Source organism: Nannospalax galili, unplaced genomic scaffold (assembly GCF_000622305.1).
Source record: "Nannospalax galili isolate Female #2095 unplaced genomic scaffold, S.galili_v1.0 scaffold115, whole genome shotgun sequence".
Taxonomy (NCBI): domain Eukaryota; kingdom Metazoa; phylum Chordata; class Mammalia; order Rodentia; family Spalacidae; genus Nannospalax; species Nannospalax galili.
Window position 1 is genome coordinate 2,614,630 of NW_008340588.1, and position 18,389 is coordinate 2,633,018.

An 18,389-nucleotide genomic window follows, 5' to 3' on the forward strand; every position below is an offset into this window, starting at 1 on the left:
CCTGTTGCTCCACATACTGACAATTTTATCTTGAGTATGTTATTGAACTTTGACCTGAACATGAACCCCTACATAGAAATTTAGAAAACAATGCATCTAGCTAGTAGGAATGGGAATACAATTTGTATAGCATTAGGCTACAGTATATTTTAAAAGACTTTTTACTTTAGAATCACTATAGGTATAGTGTGCAGTAATTTCCACATATGTGGACCTAGACTGATATCATTAACATCCTAAATTAATATGGTATATTTGCTAATACTGGCATCTTATTAAAGAAAGGCCAGACTTTATTTAGGTCTCCTCAGTTTTTCACTGTCTTCACTTTCTGTTACAGGATACCATCCTTCAGGTCACACACATCTGGTCCATCTGGTCTAATGTCACCAAAGGCTTTTCTAGCTTCCTTAGGCTGTGACAGTGTCTTGGATGTCTATTGGTTAGCATGACTTCAGAAATTTTGAATGGTGATGCCTGGACATCTATAGAATGACTCCCATTCACCCATAGTTTCCTAATGATTATATAGGAATTATGAATTGTACTGAAGAAGGTTTTAATGATAATGTGTCAATATCACTATGTTGTCTCCAGGGCACATGCTATTACTATAGATTTATCACACTTGGTGCTGACTTTAAGCACTAGCTGAAGAGATATTTATTTAATTTCTTCCCTAAGTTTTTCTTTCTCCTGTAACCTTTTACACAATTTAAACATTTAGTGGCTATCACTCTGCACAATCCATAATAGCTGAAGCGGTATATTCCACATTTGACAAACATTAGGATCACTTTTACCTTTTATTTGGAATACTGCACTGGGCCATGCAGTTCCGGATTGGAGCCTAGGACTGTTTATTCATGCATAATATGAATTTTGACTATTCCATTCTTCAGTTTGTGTGATTATTTTCTTATACCATTCTGGACCCATGTATATTTATTTAACAACTTTGACTATAATTCAATAGTGTGTCATTTCTCTGTTAAAATTCCTTCACCTTTGATATTGTATTCTCTATTAATACTGTGTTTTATGAGCATAATACTATAGTTTTATATTTGTTCCTTTTTTAGTGCTTTCTTATTTTCTGGCAGTATCAAATATTTCTGATTCATCTTTTGGACTGTCTGCCACAGGCTTAGAATAAAAAAATTCCATTTTCTCCAAGGAAGACTGGATTGCTTAAATAAAAGATAGCATTAAAGGTCAGTATCCAGATGATGACTGTGGCCCTTGTTCTTGCAATATGCCTGTGTCTAGGACCTCTTGACAAATAGAGAAAGAAGACATGTATTTATTTACTAACTTGGCTATGTACACATACATATACACATTTGCTTAATTATCTATTTGTAATCCTATTGGGCTAATAACAGATTTACATTTGTGTCTCCAATTCTAACCTAGTTCCATGTAGATCACTTTAGATTTCCCCCTTTATTTCTCTGCTATCAAACATTCTGTGATAAATCACCCTCAATGAAAAAATATGCCTCCCAAGGTCAACTAGTTACTTATTTAACTTTTTGGACCATGGTATGGAAATATTGAGGTCAGCCTGTTAATTCATAACAAAAGCTACAGACCTAAAACACTAGAAGTTCATGGAGACAGAAAGACCAAAGGGCAAAGGAATGTAGGTAAGTTCTGAAATCTAGTTTCTAAAATACAATTTTTTCCTGTATTCAACCTTATCCCATTCTAAAACTTTGTAATCAATGATCTAATTTGACATATTTGCAATGTCCTATAATGCAAACATATATTATGTAACCTTTCAGAATTAATTTATTTTACTTCATTATTTTGTAGTTTATATTTTTATCTTTTTAACTTGGACATGAACTTAATCACTGAAAAGTTCCAGGTTTGTTTGCCTTTGCCTGTTTGTTCTCAATTTTTTAAAATTATATTTTCATTTATTTTTAGTTCTATAATTTACAATACTGAAACATTAATAGTATCTCCTTATTGCAGAAAAAACTATTTAGCATATGATAGTCAATACATTTACTATTGGTTTTCTACTAAGGTTATTGTCTTCAAATTTTAAATTTTTAGTATAGTTTGTTGTGTTACCTTGACTATTAGTTGTTTTTGAATATTTCACGTACACTTGAAACTAACATTCTTTTTTCTCTTGTTTGGTGGGGTCTTCTCTAGAAGATGCTTTTCCTACCCTCTTCATTCCTATGAATCACTCTTTTCCTGTGTGGTGAGACTCTGTTGTTTGAGGAAACTTTCCTTTAGCCTGCTAATCTTGAACATTTAACTTAAAGTTATACAACTTGTTCTGCTTCATTACCTCTTATAACAATCCTTATGTGGAAGTCAGTTTTGCCAATATTCCTATATGTATGCTCTAGATGTTTTTGAAAAATCTTTACGTTATTTCTAATTTACTTTACTTTTTTTTAATTTTTAAAAATGATTTATTTAATAACAACATACTTAGAAGAAGCATATCATTACAACACAATTGACATATTCAATAACGTTTTCCTGAGGTAGGATACATCTCTTTCAAAAGTGGCTGTAAATTTTTAAGTTCACAGTTGAATTAATAGTTATATAATATTGAACTCAGTATATAAGCCCTGTGAGCTCAGTAAAAACCCTATAAGACATAAATTAAATGATGTTTTAATCTTTAAAAAGATCTCCATTTCATTATTAAAATACACAGTTTCATTCAATTTACTTTACTTTTAATTTTAAGGTATGATTTTTTTCTATCTTAGTTGATATGTGTATATTGTGTACTGTTTATTCTTATAATTGTTATCTTATCTAAAAGAAAATTAGTTAGTGTTTATACTTAGACCATTAATATTGAGAGAATTTTTATATGAACAGAATAGAGCTGATGATCATTTTGCTACCATTTTCTATTTCTTTTTATGTCTTCTTTTCTATTTCCTTCTAGAATATGATTAATGATTTTAATGATATCAAGTGATTTTTGCTGTTAGTTTAATTTTTTCCCCTTTCTTTTAAAAATTTTAATTATTTCACTAGAGTATGCAATATGCAATTTTTGTTAGCATTTCTCTAAACCACATTGCATTATTTCACAAATGACATAAAAACAGTTTAGTTTAAAATATTACCGTGCTTCCGGGCATGGTGGTATGCACCATTAATCCCAGCCCTCAGGAGGCAGAGATAGGTGGATTGATGTGAGCTCAAGGGCACCCTGGTTCAAATTGTGACTTCCAGGTGGGCTGTGACTAGAGAGACCCTGTTAAAAACAACAACAACAACAACAACAACAACAACAAAAGCAACAAGACTATTACTGTACATTACTGTACTCACGTCATTCTGAATACCAGCTACCACTTGGAAAAGTTCACCTAGTTCAAGATAAGAAAACATGATAGTCAATAATCATAATAACTGACAAATTAAAATAAACCGAAAATGTGTTTGAATCTTTGAATTAAAGAATTTGATGTAGATTAATAAAAAAAAAAAGTGTCACTGTGTTAAGGACTGGGTATCTGATCAAAGAAAAAGGTTTTCAAAACACACTCTCAGGTAAACAACTGACTTTGAGAAACCAGTACCAAGCTGGGAGGGACAAGAGTAGAGATGAATGAATTTTGGGGGCTTAGGAAACACAGAGGGAAATGTGATGCCCCCCAAACCACATGAGAAATGCCCACAGTGTCTAGATGCTCCAATTCAGCCCTAGACCCTAATAACCATAATAACCTCTATGGTAAACTACATTTATCTGTGCAGTAGTGGCACTGTTATCCGGGGGTCAATCAATAACTACCTAACTGGATTTAAAGTCCTCTCAATGGGAGTGAATTCATGAGTCGTACCATAAACTCAACCAAATACACATGGCAGAAGAGAACATAGATCCTAGAGAAAACCCTATCTCTTTCATATCACTAGACAAATGAAACTTCTTACCATTTATGAAATGTAGATCCTTATATTTACAGATAAGCGTACTGTACACCACTCATCAAAAAAAGGCTCCTTTTTGCAGCAGATGGAGGCCACTACAGAGTTCCACAACTGCTCAGATACAGAGAATATACATATGTCTGAGACATGCCAAGTACTAGGCAACACATCTACAACTGGACCTCTGCACCCAAGGGTCATGGACAATAGTGGGACAAGGGGTAGAGAGGAAAGCAATGCATCTCTCAACTCTTACTGGTAAAGCTTCCTTATACAACAGAATGTGATGCACACAGAAGCCCACAATTGGCCATTTTTTAAAGCATAGGTGACTACAGTGTGTATCCTGCATGGTACTCCTATATTGAACCTCATCTACCCAGAACTCAGGGACCATTGTGGAAAAGGGGGGGGAAGATTGTAAGAGCCAGGCTGGTTCATATACACAGGGAAGCAGAGGCTTTCAGGCCACTGGAAGCCTGCACATGTGAACTTGTGGTAATGGTGTCATCTAGCACAGGACAAATGCCAACTCAACTAAACAAGGGCCCAAAAGGGAGGAGAGGAATGGGTGGTGGGCCTGCCCTAAATTGAGAACTATTGGATACTGATTGATGCTGGATGAGAGAGTATGCCTTACATATGATCTCTGGATGGGCTGACAAGCCTTCAGTGGACAAATTTACACTAAAGGACATCTGTGTACAAATAGTTGACTGGGTGGGATTTAACTGTATGACAGAATACATTAGGTTCAGTGGAGGAGTTGAGGGGGGGCATAGATGGAGGAAGGGCCCTAAATTTGATTAAAAACTGTTGTATAAAACTACAATAGCTCAATATTTTTTTAAAAAAAGAAACCAGCACCTATCCTTTCTAAGGCTAGTGCCTCCAATGTCACAGTTACCTTCTATTGGGATCCACATTCAACGATTCTACCACTTCCTAACACTGTCACAATGAAGGCCAACTTTCCAGCACAGAAACCCTCGAAGGACACACTCAAAACATCTCCAAACTGTTATAGTCTCTCTGGAAGATGCTATTGAGCCCATTTAATATGTTTAAAATCTTTAAATGAAGGCTCAGATCCCAGCAATGACTTTAGTGGAACCGAAATGATGATCCAATGAAACATATTGCCATTATATTATATTAATTAAGGTCATATATTTTTAAAAGAAATTATAAAATTAAAATGTCTGGGTTGACAGCCCTATAAAAAATCTGATTGTTAGCACTGAACTAATGTAAGTATAGAAACACTTGACATTACATTCCTCTTGATGAGGTTACACAGACCAACTCTAAAGTGTTCTTGCTGAAAAATTATCAAAAACTATTTGCAAGATTCTCTAGATATAAATACCTTTTTATAGGAAATAGGAACAAATAAACATGTACAATCCTATTACATAGAGTATTGTGCAAAGATGGGGATTAAAAGAAAACACTGTGAGATAGTCGATGTTTCATTAAACTATGTAGGGTAAAAAAACGATAAGCGACAATGAAGAGGGAAACTTTATATTAAAAGATGATTGTCAACATTTACAATCTGTGGGCTTTATAAGGTACTAAACTATTGGCCTCACCCAGGGGTGATTGTAATCTCGGAGTCATAAGAATAAAGGTGGAGAAAGCATCCCATTTTCCAACCATAAAAGAAGGTTGCAAGGGAAATCTAGTGATGCAAGTCATGACATTACTTCTGTTTCCTAGGAAACGAATACGTGGCCTAAAATATTAAAATTTCAGTAGAGAAAATATATATATATAATTGTGCAGGAGCCGAAAAAGGAGGTGTGGGTAGGGGAAGGAACCTGAATACCATCAAATTATATTCCATTAAAATTCAATAAAGAAGTTAAATAATAGCCCAATAGTGCAGATTTTGAGAAATGTATATTTAAATAAACAAGTTCCATATGTGGTGTATGTGTGTCTGTATATGTCTATATTTTTCTGTATCTGTGATATATTACTATAGTACATGTTATAGATATCCATGGATGCAGGCAGTTGCATCAAAACTCAGTATAATGAAAAAATAACCATCTTAATGGTTACATTCCTTAGTTTTATGGACTGGTTGTAGAGTAATATATATGAAAATATTTATTGTATTTTATTTTTTTAACTGTGATTTGAGATAAATATGTAGAAACAAATGATAGACAAATCAAAATGTATTCACTGTAATCATTTACTTACTTATCTACCGATTTATTACTTATTTTTCCATGTTGGAGACAAACTCAGACCTTTGTGCATGCCATGCATTTGTTTTATCACAGAGCTGTATCAGTAGGCTTTGCAATCATCTTTATGTATTTAAGTGGGTTGAATGACTGAAGATATGGATAATAGAATGCTGAAAATACAGTAAGCCATGTCAAAATGTCACATCCATGCTTTTACTAAATTAATTTCTCTGATATATAACCTGAAGTCTCCCATATTATTAAAGGAGAGTTAGATTATTTTTATATTTATTTTAATGAAAGGTTATTATACATCCAAAGAGAGTTTTTTAGGGAGGGACAGTCGAAATTGAAGGCCTTAAAAAAGTCATATGGAAGCCTACCATTATAGGAGCTTCTTAAAGTATAGATATATACATTTTAAAAAGAGAATTAAAGGTGCTACCTTAGAACAGTGGGATATTGACCCTACTAGACACCATGAACTAACAAATTAAAATCCTCGTGGCAGGAATAGACTTTCTCTCTTGAAGCTGTTGAAAAGGTTTTTCATAGAACCTCAAGCAATACTGACCATCATCCCTGCCTTTCGTTACCCACCAGAACTTCATCATTAAGACCTTATTGTTAAAGACACTACATATATGAGCTGTAGAACAAACACGAAGAAATCAAGCTGGCTGGTATTGACTTCAAAGCCTCATCTTTACTGGCTAGCTTTCACAATACTAGAAGATGCTGTGCATGTTACTGGAAGGAAAAAATAATCATCAGTCTTATCCAGATAGGAATCCCGTGAACTACATCTAGCCTGGCAAGATATGCACTCTGGTATAATAGTGGCACAAATATTATGGGAGTAAGAAATCATTTTCTAATTGAATTTATGGTCCACTTTATAGGATGGAGACCATACCTGACATGAATATCAGATCTAGAAACCGGGATCTAAACAGGTCAGAGGGTATAGGGAAGAATCTAATTGTAGTTTCCTACTAAATAGATACAGTATTAAATTGACTCCTAATGGTGGTGGCTGACCATATGGAAGCATAGTTTCCAGACAGCAGTTCAGTTAATCAAATGAACTCACAGAAATGGTGGCAGCATGCACAAGTCCCATGCAAACTTGAACCAGACAAAATCCCAGCATAGATATGGGGAAGTGCGTAAGAAACCCCAAATTCTACCTGAAGAACATTTAGAAGTGGTGAGTTTTGTGAAGGGGAGAGTCAGTCTTTCTTAAAGATGTGACTTTTGGTCTGGCAGATAAACCCACACTATGGCCATTTTTGGTCACAAATTAGACTCTACAGATCATATATATTTCTAATATTGTAATAAAGTACATTAAATTGGATGGGTAGCAGTAAGTGGAGATGTGTATAGGGGAAGGGATCTAAATATCTTCAAGTTATACTGTATGAAAATTGCAAAAAATCAATAAAATTACTTAAAATAGATTAAAAAGTAAATAAAAACATTTAAGTATTTAATTTTTATTTTTGTGTATGTTTATACCCAAGTAAATTTATGTGCATGTGTGCAGGGGACCATGCAGACTAGAGAGCATCAGATCCCCTGGAACTAGAGCTATGTGTGGTTTTGAGTCACCTTATGCAGGATCTATGTCCTGAATTTGGGTTTTCTTCAAGAGCAGTAAGTACTCTAAGCTATACTCCACCCCAAAAGACACCATTTTAGTGACTAATTTTCTTATATTATCTTTTTCTGAGTTGAAACAATAATTTATATACATCATTGTTTGCATCAGTTAAATATTCATAGCTATTTATTGAGATTTTATTTATTCCAGACATTCTGGCATGCATTTTCAACTAATCATATTATTCTTGTTCCAGGCATACATTACTATACATAAACTTCTGGAAAATTATTAGAAATCTTATTTTACATGTAAAATAAAGACTACTAAGGCAAAATGGGAACATTTTCCTGTGAAGAGGTGATGAAGCCTATTTTATATCCAGTTTTCCATGATTATAATTCATTTTCTCAATCATTTATTTGAAAGACTCTGAAACAAGCAAGGAATGATATAAAAACACCTAACTCTTCATTTTCTTCTTACATAATGTGTGAGGTTGATGATCACCATTTTATGACTCTTATTTCTGTGATCATACACTTGCCTTACTATAGAGACCCGAGTCTCTATTTTATGCATTTTTATGCTAATCCTTATAATACCTAAATTTTCACCTTTAACTTTACTAATGTGATCTACAAATATGGTTGTAGTGTGGAAACATACTGTATAAAAGATTTCTTCACTGTCTTTGGGTCTCATGACAAAGGAAGTTCTTGAGAAGTTGTATTAAAATATATCACTGGCCTCAAAAAACTATTATGAATGAAGCAGTTGCGCAGAACTAAGAGATTGTCTCATTTCCATAGAAACAGCCTCATTAAACTAAATATTGAAAATGTATGAAGACACTATTGTTTAGAGTAAGTCTTGCAGCACTTTCCACTAACTTATAAATATCTCCTTTAATGTCTAAAATTAAATGATTTAAATTCATTATGCACACTAAGAGACACTCTCAGATCCTCACTGTTTATTACCAGGTCTATTGTTTAAGTTTAGGCCAATTGCTTTGAATAAGCTACTTTCACATATTTAAAATAATGTAATGCAATTTTAATCTAGCATTTGGGCCAATTAGCTGTAGTGAGGAATATGAAAACTTTGTGTTCTGTAATACAAGAGACAAAAGTAAAAGTAAGAGGAACCGTATATCCCAAGTTATCAAATTGTTGACCACATCTGAATTTCTGTTTAGGTTGTTTGGTTGTCATAAAATAATAGAAATAGGCGTTTAAAAAATACCATAACAATGCATTGTCACTTGCTGTAATACAACTATAGCATAAAAATCTGTTGACTTCCTGAATATTGCTTTATTTATTCATGTTAACTCTCTACAGATGCAATAAATTGAAATTTCTACAACAAAGCAGGCTAAGCCTGTCTGTCAAATCCTATTCAAAATTATGATGAGTTTGTAAACTACTAAATTGTTACTTTCTTCCTCTTGGTTTGCATCAAGTCCTACAAAATGTATTTATAGTATATGAGATTACATAAAATGGAAAGAGTAAGTAGCAAAATTAAAGGGTTATTTTTCACTAACATTGGTAGCATATACATAAAAAGATGTAATGCATTAAATGTGTGTTTGTTTGTTTGTTATTTACTTATAGAGTCTCGCTATGTGGCTTTTACCTATTGACCCTACTGCCTTAGCCACCCTAATCTAGGGATTGCAGATATGTGCCATCACACCCCACCAATATATTTCTTTAACTGAACTCATCCTGTAAAAATGTACAGATGTCTGGAGAGCTGGTTCAGTAGCTAACAGCACTTACTGCTTAGTCATAGGACTGGAGTTCAGAACCCAGCATCCATCCAACAAAAAGGGAGTCTTCCAAAATCTTTTACTCCAGCTTTGAAGAATCTTACATTTTTTTTCTGGCCTCAATTTACATACCTGCACAGCCTCATTTGCATACACACACACACACAAACGAATCAATTTAAAATGTCCACTTTGGTTGTTATCCAACAAAACGATGACAGAGAAAGTTACACGCACATTTTATTTTGAAGGGAAGAATAATTTTAAGTCATTTTTATGCAACTCTTATTTAAGGCAATAGTAGTTTTTACTTGAAAGTTATAAATATATCTTTTCATGGTTCTTATATAAAAGAAAATTATTCTCTGTGATACTTAGCCCATCTTACCCCCTATGCTATGATACCATTTCCTAGCACGTTTCCACTCTCATGCAATCTTAACCAGATGAATAGGGCAAAAATAAAGATATAAAAGATATATAAATAGATAACAAAGAAATCACTTTATGAGGCTGAAGAGATGGTTCAGAAGTTGAGAAAATTGCTGCCCTTGCAAAGGACTTGACTTTTTCTCCCAGCACCCACATGGCCTGTAACTCTAGTTCTACATGATCTGATGCTTTAAGACCCTAAAAATACTGTAAGAAAGCTTTTTGCTAAGGACTTTAGTAAATAGCATGCAAAAAACAAATCTTTCATTTACTATTCTATGCCCTAAAATGAGCATCGAGAAATAAGAAAAATAATCTCATTCACAATATCATTGGAAAACACCTGTGAATAAACACAGAAACAGATGCTGAAGTAGTTTTTTCTTGAAAAAAGATAGAGCAGAGAAAACAGAAATTGAAGAAGGCAGAAGACAGAAAGACATCCCATGTCTGTAGATCAACAGATCTGATATTGCGAAGATAGCTATATTATCAAAATTGATACATAGATTTGGGCTGGAAATATGTTTCAGTGGTTAAGAGCACTGGCTACTTCTGAACAGGCCTGGGGTTAGTTTATGAAAGCAAAAATTATCTTGTCATATTCAAAGCCATTCTGAGCAAAAGGATTAATCCTGGAGATAGTACAATATATGATTTCAAACTGTACTACAAATTGGGTTAATGAATTGGCATAACTGACCCGGAAACAGATGCATAGACCAATGGAAAATAATAATGGAAACAGTTATAGTCACCTGATTCTCCACAATGTGTTGAAAGCATGTGTTTAAATATGCAGCTTATTTAACAAATAATAAATGGAAAGTGAATATCCAAATGTGAAAGACTGAAGCTAGATACCATCTCCCACCTGTAAAAATAAGATTTAAAAAGCTTAAATTCGTCAATGAAGTTCTAAATAAAAACTTGGAAGAAACGAAACAATTAAAGTTCAAATACAGACATCCCATACAATTTTCTACATAGGACACTAATAGTTCAGAAAATAAATATCAATAATTGGCTGTGTAACGTTAAAAAGCTGCTGTGCAACAAAGACAGCAATTGTGAAAGTGGAGACACAGACGATAGGGATGGGAAAAATCATCGCCAGCTAATCATCTGACAGAAGTACAAGACCCAGGCCATATAAATGATTAAACAACAATAACATCTAAAGGAATAATTCCATCAATAAAGGGGTGTATTAATATAGCAAGCAAATCTCAAAAGCAATATAAAATCTCTGAAAACATATTTTTTTAAAAAAGCATTCTAGCCACTGTGGAAATCCAATACCAAACTTCATTGAAGCCCTCTCAAACCCAATCATAATGACGATCATGAAGGAAACAGCAAAGAAGAAATGGTGACAAGTATATAATGAAAGAGAATCTTTGCATACTGTTTGTGGTAATGTTATTCCAAAAATATGGAAATATATATGAATAGTTCTTAAAAATTGAATATACAATCCTCATATGATTCATAAACACCAGCTGTAGGCATATATTCAAAACAGTAACACTCATCATACACTCTAGACAACCGCATGCTCATATTCTTAAGAGCACTGTTCACTGAATAAAGAAATTATGACATATATTCACAACAGATTATTATTTAGACAAATAAATGCACATACTCATCTAATTTCCAGAAAAATGGGATAGAATTGGAGATAAATATATTAAATAAAATATATCATGGAGAGCTAAGTGAATTAAACATTCTGCTTCTAATACCAGAGAGGTTATAACCCAAAGTCTTGAAACTGTACTTTTACAAGTACCTACCATGCTGAACACTCTGTCAGAAAATAGTAAGAGTTCTTTTTACCTTTTAAAAATATTTTTTTTATTAACTAGGAATATCATACCAATATTTCTGGCATTTTCAGACCCTCCTTCCCTCCATCTGCTCCCATCTTACTACCCCTCCCAATTCATGCTATTATTACTTCCCTTTTTCCTACAACATATAGTTTTATTGAATTTTTCTGCATTTCATACAATATATCTTTATTATTTTCAAAATCTCTCCCCTATGCATTCCTTCATAACCACCCATCAGATTTTATGCATATTGTCATATATGTTAAGGTCCATAGACTCAGTTGGCCTACCCAGATGTCCCTAGATCTGAGTTCATCCACTGGAGCCTGTTCAGCCTATCCAGAAACACTCCCTTAGAGAAGAGCAACTCTCCCTCACCCAGCATATATGGCCACCAATAGTTCCTAAAGTTGAGGCATCCTGCCCATTTCCTCGGTTCTGTGCTGGGTTTTGGTTTGATTGAGTTTGCGTGGGTCTTGTGCATGCTGTTACCACTGCTGTAAGTTTTATGAGCAAGTTCCCAGAAGCCTGGAAGACTCTGTTTCCATGCGGTCATGCACTATCCCTGTCTTTTGAAACCTCCCCACCCAATCTTGTGCAATGATCCCTGAGCCCTGGGTGAGTGAGGTTTAATATAGGACTTCTATCCAGGGGCATATACTCTACAGGCTTTTAGTCTTATATTTTATCTCCTTTTGGCCTCGGATTTAACTGACCTATGTTGCGTGAGAAAGCTTGGCTGATAGGAGTTGAGAGATGCATTAGTATTCTCTCTACCCACTATTCCACTATGTTCTGTGAGCCTTAATTATAGAGGTGACATTACAGATGTGTCATTTTGGGCTAGGCATGTCTGAGATATTTATTCTCTATGTGTGATCAATGTGGAACACAATAATAATCTACATCTGTTGCAAAAAGAAGATTCTTTGATGAATGGTAGCAAGAACTCTTGTCTGTAAGTATAAGGAACCATTGTTAGCATAGAGTAAGAAATTGCATTTGTCTAGGAATGTGACAGATTTAGGGCTTTCTCTAGGTTCTATGACCCCTCCAGCCATGGTGTATTTGGCTATATTGAATGCACTACACATGAGTTCCCTTCCATCGAGTGGGCTTTAAGTGCAATTAGATAGCTGTTGATTATCTGCTACATTTGAGCACACAAACATGACTCGATAAACATTAGCATATATGACAGAATCCATGAAATCTGGTGGTCAGACTATGGGGTGATGCATATGGAGGAGGGAGTCTAAGTATGATTAAGATGAATTGTATGAAATGCACAAAAAAACAATAAATAATATATATTTAAAAAGTGTCACTATTGTACTAATACAGCTTGCTGTGCTGATCAGTGTTGTGGTTATTAGGCTTAAAGCTTGCTTGACCATTGATTCATTTTCTCCCTTAGCAACTTGCATATTATCATCTAAAACCATGAGGGCTAATCTTGAAGGAGGAGACTTGCAGGTCAGTTCTAGCTCCATTTCTCCATTCCAATATTGCTTACATTTTTAGTGACTCACCTTTGTATAATAATTCACTAACCTGTAATCCACCTAGATGAAGAGATTCGTTCAGGGACTTGCAGCCTAAACAATAAAAAGTATAGTCTTGTAATTGAATCAAATATATCTCAAAAATAATTTTATTGCTTACTTAAAGTCAGTTATTTTTTGAAATTTTAATTTAATTAATTCATAATTTTCCTATATTTTGGAAAATGAACTAAATCTTGCATTTTGTTCCACATTTCAATATAGGTCAGAATATATATTTCAAATACCAGAACTGACTACTCTGCACTGTATCTTACTGTAATTTATTATGACTCTGGATGCCAGTGGCAAAATTCTTACTCTGCCCAGAATATGAAAATTATTGGATTAATTTTTCTGGTTATCTATTTAAAAGGGCTGCAATAAAAACAAATATAATTTCAAGAATTTGAGGCTGCTGTTATATAATTGTCTATTATTAGATAAAATGTTTATCTCTACCATATTCTTAAGGGGTAAACAAGGCCAGTGATGAGATAGTGAATTATGTTTCAGGTTGATGGATGCCAACTCTTTCTGGAGGAGGTTGGCCACACAATATTTTTGGTATAAGCCTTTGGGCTATCAATCATCATCACTGGAGACCTGGGAGGGATAGACTAACAGGTAAAGGTACTTGCCACTTGGCCTGATGAACTGAATTCAAATCCTAGGGTCATAGAGAACTGACCCCTACATTATAAGGAAAAGTTCTTGGGCTACAGAGATAGTTCAGCATTTAAGAGCACTGGCTGCCCTTGTAGAGGATCCAGGTTTGCTTCCCAGCACCCATATAGTGGCTAACAATCCTCCAGAGGAGGATCCATCACCCTCCTCTGATTTCCAAGGCTATTTCATACAAGGGTGCATTTGCCTAAATGCAGGAACACCTATAATAAAAATCAATCAATCAAAATTATATTGAGTGCTATTTGGCAGCTGAGGAAGAGACAAAGAGGCATTACTTTAAGATTTGGAATTTCCTTAGCTTTTTAATTTTTTAAATATTCTGTATCAAAAATATTTATTCTCTCTCTCTCTCTCTCTCTCTCTCTCTCTCTCTCTCTCTCTCATGTTCATGTTGTGTGTGCCTGTGTGTGCAGGTGCCTGCAGAAGTCAGAATGCATTGAATCCCCTAGTGCTGAAGTTACAGACAATTGAGAAGGTCCCGACATGAGTGCTAAGAACTGAAATCCAGAAATATTCAAGAGCAACAACTTTCCTTCGCCTAATTATTAAAAACTCTTGTTTTTACATGTGGACAAACCCATAATTTATTACAAGGGACATTATTTTAACACTAGTGCTTTTTGTAACAGACTTTACATCTTCATTTCTCCAATCACTGTCTGTCAGAATTATATCCTGAATCTAATTAAATTGCAACTACAGAACGCAGTATGTGTGATTTCCCCTTATTGACAAATAGGCCACTTGCATTTCCATATACATACATGTTTAATGAAGAAGAAGTCACTTTCATAGAATTGATGCATTGTTTTTTGGCTGTTCAGATCCCACTGTGTAGTCAATATTGTATAAACACATGAGTGGATGAGTGAAAAGATGGAACTCTTGAGGTCAAGCCATGCAGTTTAATTCAGGACTGTTGATGAAAATAATAATGGAAGAGAAAAATTTTGGTTCAACTACAAAAATAAAAAGGATAGTCGTCAAATTCACTACAGCTAATGGTATAGGAAAAAACGTCTCTTGCACTAGTGATAAGAATTTTAACTGTTATTCCTTTGTGGAAAAAGGGTGGAATGATACAGAAATATGAAAATAAAGACTATAAACTCTGTTTAAATCAGAAATGTATCTTGTATTAAAATGTAGTAAGGGGGGCTGGAGAGATGGCTCCACAGTTAAAACCACTGACTGTTCTTGCAGAGGACCCCAGTTCACATCCCAGCACCCATATGGCAGTTAACAACCCTTTGCAACTCCAGTTCCAGGTGATCTGATGCCCTTTTCTGGTCTCCACAGGCATTGCACAATACAGGTGCATAACAGGTGCATAATGCAGGCATAACAATCATACACAAATTTAAAATATTGTGGTAAGGGATGTTAACGTAAATATTAAGGGAAATTATTTTGATATTTCTGTGTACCAGCAGAATCCCACAAATAGCTTAATATCTAATATTACTGCAATTAACAGAGAATTAGGTCCTAGTTTTGTGAAGCAGTGCTCACTGGAGCTCACTTCAGAGTTTACCATAGCAGGAAAGACAAGCAACAACCTTAGGTTGATATGGCTTACTAGTAATTTAATGACATCTGTTTTTGGAATTACCATCTTATTTTATTAAAAAAGTAGAGATAATTAGTTTTTATATTGAATGAAAGTTTCTGGATGCATTGAAAGAAGCACTTTAAAATTCTATATGTTTACTCTAGGTTATTGATAGCTGCTGGGAGAGGGAGACTCAGTTTCCTATGATGGTGCTATGTCAGGTAGGTTGCCTGGGCTCCCAGGGATGAATCACACTCAAGAGCATTTAGGGAGCACTAATTGTACTCTACAGATCTTAACAAATATTAGATAACATGAAGGGGTAGGAAGATAGGAGTGAGTGTGAGAGGAGATATGGGAGGAAATCTGAATATAATCAAAATACATTGTGTGGAATTCACAGAGAAACAATGGAATATTAAAAAATAAAGAAAATTCTGAATATGAAAAAAATATGTAAATTCACTCTAGAAACTGTAAAATTACTAAAAAGCTTGAGTACAATAATGAATATTTTCATTGCTGCTTTTTCCATGCACATTATTATTGTATAATAATAGTACTTATTTTACTGTGAAAATTGAATTCCGACAGCTAGATTTCTTAAATGATAGCATCTTATCGATGCTCCACAGAGCACAGACCCAGCATCTGAAGCACTGAGACCTGAGATAAATGATGGTTTTCATTCTGCACCCCTCACTTTTCCTGCTCAGTGTTTTCTATGTATGTGTGATCACTATTGAGAGTCAAAAGATTCATAAAATGCTCTTGCCACAGCCATCATTTCTGAAAACTGAAGGCTGAATTCACCACATTTGTATTTATTAGGAGTCCACACTGGCATCAATCATCTTTAGGGCAAAGGCTCAGTACTGAAATCTTAGTAAGCTGCTTAGTGCTGTCACCATGTGCTAGAAGCTTGACAAGGTTCAGTCTAAGGAAATGCTCTGGTCACTGGTGATGAGCTCATAAAGATATTAAGACCTATGTCTTTTGTTTCTTGGTCACAAGGAAAACATTTTGTTTTATTTGTTTTCTTTTTATTAATTTGTTTATTTATTTATTTGTTTACCATGTGCTTTCCTATGATATACTTAAAAACAACAGACCCAACAAATCGAGAACTAAATTCTGTAACCTAAAATAACCTTTTTTCTCTTTTTATGTTGAATATAAACTAAGGTAGTAGTGAAAGAAAGCTGACCAACCCCGCCCCCCAAAATAAGTTTTAAAGCCGAGTATTTGTGATCTTATGTGTAGAGGTTCTGAGGACGTGTGAGAGAAGCCCGGTTGTCTGCATATTAAAAGCTGTTGACTAAATGCAACATCCAGTCTTAGCTTCTATAACTGTAATAATAAAGTGTGTTTCAACAGCCTTTGAACCAAATGTTTAAATACAAAAACTCTATAATGTCCCAAAATGACAAACAAGAGATTTCATCTTATTTTAATACCTCAGACTTATCCTCATACTGATATGTAGCAATGCCATGCAAGGCCTTCTCTTTTTAAAATTAATATTTTAAAATGTATTATTGTGTGCATCGGGGGGGGGGTGATGTTTATGTGGGCACTTGGCCACAGCACACATGTAGAGATCAGAGGACCATTTGCAGGAATTGGTTCATCCCTTTCACTGTGGGTCCTGGAGATAAAAATTAGGTTGTCAGACTTGTGGTGACATATATGCTTTTATCTCTTAGGTATCTCAACATCTTTGTACTTCTCTTTTATGTATTTGGCATTATATTTCTGCTGTGGAGGCCAGTCTCTGGTGTGAAGGAAAACTCCATCTACTCTTCGTCTATTATGCAGTATCGACACCAGATATTTCTGAGACTGCATCACCCTAAAATGAATCAAGATCTTGGTTAATACATAATATTGCTATTCTTCCTTTTAAACTGAAGAAAATGAAGATCATGCCTGTACTTTCCAAGTTGTGCTTCAGAAATTGCAATATTTAAGAGATTAATTTATCCAATATCACAAATGTCATCTATCAGATGACATTTGTTTTGCTTTGACATAGCCAGGGTTAGGAGATGAGATGAAAACAGAGGACCTGTAGGATGTAAAATGTGGTGCCATTCCCTATCTGGTTAAGAAACACCACAGGGAGCAGGATGCATAGACCTTTATCTATGTATGGACTCTTATTATTAATGGAAATGTTATCAGATGAGCAGCTGACACCCATCCTAACAATTTCCTGAATTCTCTTTCTTTTCTTGGTTTAAGACAGGATTCAGATCTTTCTGCTTGGTGAGAGTGAGTGTAAGGGCAAGTTCTCTTCAACTGAGCCTGCAGCAGGAATGAAAGAATTGCTGAAAAGTATGCCCATGAGCTAAGTGAAAATGTACAGATAAAACATTCAGAGAAAGTCCTATCAATGATTTCTGAGACCTCTTGGTACAGTGACACTCATCAGGACATTGCTCTCATTAAGATGCAGTCTGTAAATCTCTGTGCAGGTTGACAATTCCCAGGCAAATAATATATGATAAAACATGTATTATTAGAATGTAATAGGCTAGTACCAAAGAGGCATAGAGTATTTGGAAAACATTTTATCAACTTATGTAAAGTGTATTTAATAATGATGACATCTTTTTATGGTTCTCAGTGTGTGTAATGGGTTTGTTATTTGATTCTCAGTGATGGTTCATGAACTAATATTCTCACATCCTCTCTTTGCAAATGTGCATTGTTCTAAGTCAGCTAACTTGCTCCAAGTCAAATGGTAATTACTGGCCTAAATATAATATCTCTCTGTAGTACATCTTCTGGGAAAATAATAATAATAA